Here is a 6810-nt window from a genome sequence, read left to right as displayed (position 1 = left end):
GCTCTTTTTCTGGCTGCTTTCAGCTCCATGGTTCTCCCCAGCACAGGTCAAGGAAATAATGTAGGAATAATGCTTAAACATTGAGAATACGAATAACCAAGGACGTCATTTGCTGAGTAGTCAGTACGTGCCAGACACCGACCCATTTGTTCTCGGGATTCTCAAAAGAGCTCGGCAAGATCGCCACTTCCCATTTTATAAATGAAGAAACCAAGCCTCTGAGCAGCTAAATACCTTGCTCGGGATCTCCCAAAGGTCAAGGGCTGGAGCAGGGATTCAAGCTGCACAACACCTTGACTACCGAGCCTGACTTCTCTCCTCTATGCCGCTCTCTGACCCTCTTGCGGTTCTGCAAATTGAGGCTAATTGTAGTGTTGAGCTCACTGTCTTGCGAGACGGAAATAAGATGATGCACACAAAGCATTTATCACAGTGCGTGGCACATAGTAGGCGTTCAATAAGCAGTAGTTGAATCCTCTTCTCCCTCCCACGTGACCGTTTTTCTGCTCACGTCTGTTGCCCGAGGAGCATGTGGGAGGCCGAGGTCCAGAGCGATCAAGGATGTGCTCAGTTCACTGAGGATGAGTGGCTGAGACAGGCCCTTCTGGATCCAGAGTCTGTGTGGTCTGTGACGTCAGCACCTGAGCCCGGTGACAAGGTCTGAATCCGGGGCTCAGCACCCCCAGGTGATTGGGAGGGAAACTGGAGAACGTTGGAAGCAGACGTGCTTGCTTTCACGGGGCTCTCCATTCCAGTAAGGCTGCTCTGCCCAGGGAAACACTCACCCCATGGCTTAGCGGGCTCATGGTGGAAACCCAGGCATCTGGCAGGTGCTGGCTGCCAACCAGCCAGAAACTGCCCTCCTTCCCCCAGAGATGCTGCGTGTGCTCCCCGAGGTGACATAGGCACTCCCTCTAACTCAGGCACAGACAGAGACGGAGTGCCCTGAGCTGGGTCTCAGAGAGTGAGTAATGGCCATGCCCAGTGGATGCTCTAAAGGAAAGCATAAGACCCGACTTCCATGAGAGAGTGTAGGCCACAAGCAAATGACGGCGATGCGGGCCGTCGCTGGGGGAGCAGATGATGAGATGCCCTGGTAGTGATCAGACAGAGGCATCGTTTGCAGCCTTGGTCTGTGCCCAATGGCGGGGGCTGGTGGGTAGCTTAGGTGTGGTAGGTCAACGCCTGCACAGCTTGAACTGTATTTCTTCCCATGGTGGGAATGCCAGGAGAGACGTGGTGGTGGTGAGAGGTAGAGGAGCATGGACAGCTTTGATGGCCATGGACGGTGGGATGGCAAGCTGTTGGTGGATGGTGAGCAGGGGAATGGCTCGTTCTGATGGTGTGTGGGAAGATGTGGCTTTAATCTGGACAATGGGCAGGAGGGGTGAGCATCTCAAAATAGCCACTCTTGTCACTGACCCCAGCCCTGACTTGGCTCAGAGCAGTCCAGGGCACAGGGCTAGAGGAGGCTGGGTGATGGGCTTAGGGGAGGCCCAGGTGAAGTCTGCAGGGCCTGCAGAGGCTGGACGTGCCAATATGGGGGCCTAGAGGAGAAATCAGGGTGCCACGGGAGGGCCAAGAGTTGGCTACTAGTTGACAGAGTGGGGGAAGTAACTAGAGTCTGAAGGGCTGAAAAAACAGATCTGAGCATTCATATTCGGAGTCAGTACATTTGACTCAGGCCGGCTGGGGGTGTTGTGTAGGGCCTTGACCTTGGAGGGACTTTTCCCCTCCCTGCTTTTCCAGTTATGTCTCCCTTGCTGATCCAACGAGCCCTGCTTCTGTCTCTTCCCCAAGATGCTCCAGGCTTCCTCACTTCCTGGCTGTTCCGCCTGTGGCTTCTTCCACCTGGAATGTCCCTCCCTCCCCTATGACCCGAGTCCTATGACCTCTGCCTGTCAGAATCCTTAGCTTCCTTCCAAGTTCAGCTCATGTGACCTTCCCCTCAAGCCTGCCCAGCCCCCCAAAGCTGTACATTGCCTCTCCCTCTTCTGCCCCCGAGCGTGGGTAGAGAGGGCGTGGCTGTGGAGCTACGTGGGTGGAGTTTGCCCCCAGCTTCAGCCTGCCTGGCTGGGTGACCTTGGGTTGGTCTGTTTTTTCATTTGTGGGGTAGGGGAGGTGACAGCCACTGACCAGACTCTAGCCACGTAACTGTGGCCCAAGGGTGGCTCTGGGGCCCCTAAACAGACCAGGCTGGACCACTGGCCGCTGACAAAATCCAAAGGCAGAGAGACAGCGGTGGTGGGACAAGAAAGGGACTTATTTCAGTGAGGCTGACACCGGGAAGACGGGACTAGTGTCCCAAAGACTGTCTCCGAAGTGCTAAAAATACCTCCAGGCTTATATTAGGAGAAGGGTGACAGAGGCCAGTGGGTCCGGGCAGGTGGACAGTAGTGGAGAGGAAACTGCTTTTGACATAATGTGGCTTAAAAGGAGGAGCCACGTGTTGCCAAATGGTTTTGTTTTTGGTTTTGTTTTTTTGTTTTTGTTTTTTTTTAGTAGGCTCGATGCCCAGTGCGGGGCTTGAACTCACAACCCCAAGACCAAGACCTGAGCTGAGATCAAGGGTTTGATGCTCAACCAACTGAGCCACCCAGGTGCCCCTTGCCAAATAGTTTTTAATGAGCCTCTTATATATAGGGACAGCTTGTTTGTTCGTAAAGGCATAATGGAAGAATACTGAAGTTTTTTTGCTCTTGTCATTAATCAGTTTGAAGATAATACTGTTTTCCATGAGATTTTTATGTGAACAGAGAATCCATTTCCACAGAGAGCTAGACCTACCCTGTCAAAGCTGGATGAGGTGGGAGAGAGAAGGTGTCAGGGGCAGGAGATGGGCAGCCGCAAACCTCCCATGTGAAATTCTGGAGGGGACATCTGGGGTGAAGGATAATTGTGGGAATAACAACCCTTCTGTGGATGCAGGGCTTTATTGCTTAAAAGGCCCCTGTAGACCTCCCAGCTTGGGGTGACACCTACTTCGTCTGATGCAGTCTTTGATCCCTGTGCCGGGGACTTTATGAGGATTTTCTGTCTTCGCCTTGATTTGGAAGCAGGTGCTGTTATTATCTTCATTTTGCAGATGAGGAAACTGAGGCCTGGGGAAGAGGAGGGGCTCTCCCAGGGTCCCATAGACAGGGGGCACTGGAGCACGACACGAGTGTGATGGTGGGGCCCACGTTCCTGGGCTGGGGTGTCTGGACCCTGGGAGGGGTGGGCAGGAGGGAGCCCCGTCTACCTGGGACCTTCATACTCCAGGCTCTAGGCCAGGCACGGTGCATGTTTCAGGCTGTGTCACTCCCCTCTGTGGCCCTGGGAGCCGTGTCACTCTCCCGGGCTCAGAGCAGTGAGACACCACCCCGGAGAAGTGTGTGTGCAGCAGGGGCCATCCCCACTGCTCAGTCCACACCTGAGCTTGTCCCTGCAGAGGAGTGGTCCCTGGGGGGGCGGCGTCATGCCCCTGCCCCTCTGTCCCTTATGTGAGCCGCGAGCCGTCAGACACCCCTCCTCCTGTGCTGCTGTCTCGCCCTCCTCCCGGGCTTGCACTGCCTCACAGCACCTGCTGACCCCACCACTGTCATGCAGGGTCACGGCGAGGTCTGAGAGGGACCCCTTGCTGGGGCTGATGGAGAGGGGCCAGCACAGGGAACACTGAGCCTTCAACAGGGTCCTCCTGAGAAGGCACACCCCATGGGAGTGGCCAACACCGCCTCTTAGGAGTGAGACCTGAGTGAGCTACGATGTTGTCAGAGGCTGATGTCCTGGTGGGACCGAGGTGTCAGAGGTGTCCTTTGCTCTCTGTGGGCAGCCTGGGATTTGGTCCAGCTCAGGCCCTGACTTGTTGTGTGGCTGTCTATCAGCTTCTGCTCCCTGTTCTGACGTGTGTGGTGTTGTCCCCACCGTCAGCAATTCCCCAACACCAGCCGGATGTCCTGCAACTCAGCTTTATCTGGAGATGGCGTCAGATTGGACAGGTTCAGGGCTTAGTCTGACAACACTCCTCCCTGCCCCCCCACCTCAGATGCCGATCTCAAGTACAGGTTGTTTCCTGAGCTTCTGGCCAAACTGCTGTAGATCAGAGCGTCCCGCGACCCCCTCCTCAGGTGCAATTAATTTGCTAGATTGGCTCGCAGAACTCATCAGAAACATCGTACTTACTGGAGTGCTGGCTTATTATAAGAGGATATAACTCAGGGACAGCCGGATGGAAGAGATGCAGAGAGCAAGGTATGTGGGAAGGACACGGATTTTCCAGGCCCTGTCCCCAAATCTCAAGGTGTTCCACCAACCTGGAAGCTCTCCAGATCGTGTTCTTCTGGGTTTTTATGGCTGCTTCATGATCTAGGCATACTTGATTAAATCATTGGCGACTGACTCAGCCTTCAGCCCCTCTTTCCACGCAGAGGTCAGGAGGGTGGGACTGACCGTGCCAGCCCTCTCATCACATGGTTGGCTCTCCTGGCTACCAGCCCCCAACCTTAGATGTGTTCCCAAAGTCACCTGTAGCATAACAAAAGTCACATTTACCTTTCTCTTCGCTTGTGCAATTCCAGGAGTTTTAGGAGTTCTGTGCCAGGAATGGGGCTGAAGACCAAATATATATTCATTATAAGTCAAAATATCCCACAGCTATCGCCACGGTGATGATGTGTAAAACACCACCTGAAGCACGGTCGCTTACAGCGTCAGGCGGTTGTCTGTCCTATCCGTGGGTCTGGGGACTCGCTGGAGCAGCCTGTCCCAGGGCATGAGTTGGATGTGCCTTGGGTGGGGTTCTGGTCTGCTGCATGTGTCTCTCATCCTCTGTGGATCAGTGGCTGCTGAGATGTGCTCTTCTTTTCCAAAATGGCACAAACACAAGAGGGTAAGCAGAAACACAGGACGCCTTCTTAAGGGCTTGGCTCAGAGTCGGCAATGTCATGTCCCCTCGCGTTGTCTTGGCTTGAACAAGCCACGTGGCCAAGTTTTACATCAGCGGTGGGGTGGGGGAGGCGGTGGTGGTGGAGAACTGCACTCTGCCTCAGGAACGAGGTCTGCAAATATTTGCTGAAAAGAATCCAATGGTTCAAGAGGTGTTGGGCAAATCACTCCCATCTTTAGACCTGGGAATTCTTATATCTACTTACGGGGCTGGCTCTTTTCAGGAGCTTTCTCATCCCCAACTCTCTGTGATTCTCTGACTCCGAGTCAGTGTGGTTTCATTCCATCTCCTCAATCCAGAACAATGCCCAGACTTCTGAGGGGCCATGGAGCCCAACAGTGACCTGGGGTTGGGCCCCTCGTGCAGTTGGCACCACCTTCTACTGTCCCCTGTTCACAGTCTGATCCTGAGCCTTTTGCTCAGCACCTCCTTGCTCTCTTCAGTCCCACCTGCTCCTGTTCCCTGAACCACCCCCTGACTCATGGCCGAGGTCACTTCTTGAACCCAGATCTGGTCCAGCCTTCCTAGCCCCAAATCCCTTTCATCTTTGCGACTCCACCCTCCCCTTCACCCCCAGAAAAATCCCAGCCCTGTCTGACCCAGAGCCCAGGATCCCTCTCTTCCAGGCCCCCAGAGCAGTGGTGTTCATTTTAGTCTCCGCAAAAAAGGACATTAAAACTCAGCCACGATGTCTCAGGACAGTGGGGATTTGCCTCCCTCCCCACCAGCAGATTCTTCATTTTGTGAGAATGGCAGCCTGCTTCCCAGCAGGTATGTTCAGCTCCGGCTGCATTTAATTCACTTGCCACCGTCAGTTCCCCGTCAGTGCTGGGACTCCTGCTCTATCCCTGTTGCTGCAAACTGTTTTCAGTTCCAGCAAAGTGGCTCTCCGGCTTTGCAAAAAGTCAGAGTCTCTGGCCCTGGAGGAACAGCTTTCCACCTTCTTTCCATCCCTCCTGCCAGACACTGAGTTCTCATCGTCAGGGCCACAAAGGGAGGTGGGACGGGGCCTTGGATGTGATAGAAAGGTCTCTCCCTGCGGCCGCAGATGCCTCTGTGATGATGAACCGGCACCGTGAGCCCACTCTCTGCGTTCATGGGTAAACGCACCCCCTACATTCACCCAGGAAGGAGCCGTGTGATCCTCATCGCTTCTCGGTCTTTTGGCTAAGATCAAGTGAAGGAGTCATGTGATCCTCACCGTACTGACATTGATGGTAGCTCATGATCAGGGAGCCCTTCCTGTGGGCCGGTTGCTGAGCTGGGCTCTTTCCAGGCACTATCTCTTAAGGCCTCACCAGAACTCTCTAACGGAGGCACTATTACTGTCCCGCTCAGGGAAGAAACTTGGCCAAGATCACACAACTAGTTAGCAGCGGGGCAGGGAATTACCCCCAGGGCTGTATAATATGGGTGCTTCTAACTATGTGTACAGAGCTAAACCAGCCCCCAAATATTCCCTCATGCCCTCCCACCAAAGCGCACCCCAACAGGTATCATGAAAAGACTCCTTGCTTCGCTGATGGGCAACATTCCTGTGTGCAGGGATGAAAACCTCCTGGGCTCAGGGAGATGAATGCCCCCACGTGCACAGTGAAGCTTTCCTGTGCACACAATTGATGTTGCTGCCTGCACTCTGGATCCAGCCCAGCCTGACAGCCTCTTGTTGGGCTCAGTGGTGAACCCACTTTCAGGGACCCATAAACAACTTCCAGGAATACTGGACTCCCAGGCCCTGGAGGTTCATTGGTGACCCACTAACTAATGAAGTGTCCTCCATGTGCCCACCCCCACCCCCACCATGATGGTGATCTGTGAGCCCCAGAGGGGTCTACAAACCCCGGCTCCCTCCTTCCGTTAACCTCATTTGCCCGGTTACAACCCCC

This window comes from Eumetopias jubatus, unplaced genomic scaffold (assembly GCF_037043125.1).
Source record: "Eumetopias jubatus isolate StellerSeaLion01/CBP00866 unplaced genomic scaffold, mEumJub1_p1.0 scaffold_4, whole genome shotgun sequence".
Classification (NCBI taxonomy): domain Eukaryota; kingdom Metazoa; phylum Chordata; class Mammalia; order Carnivora; family Otariidae; genus Eumetopias; species Eumetopias jubatus.
The sequence above is the reverse complement of the archived record's forward strand: the minus strand, read 5'-3'. Positions refer to the sequence as shown.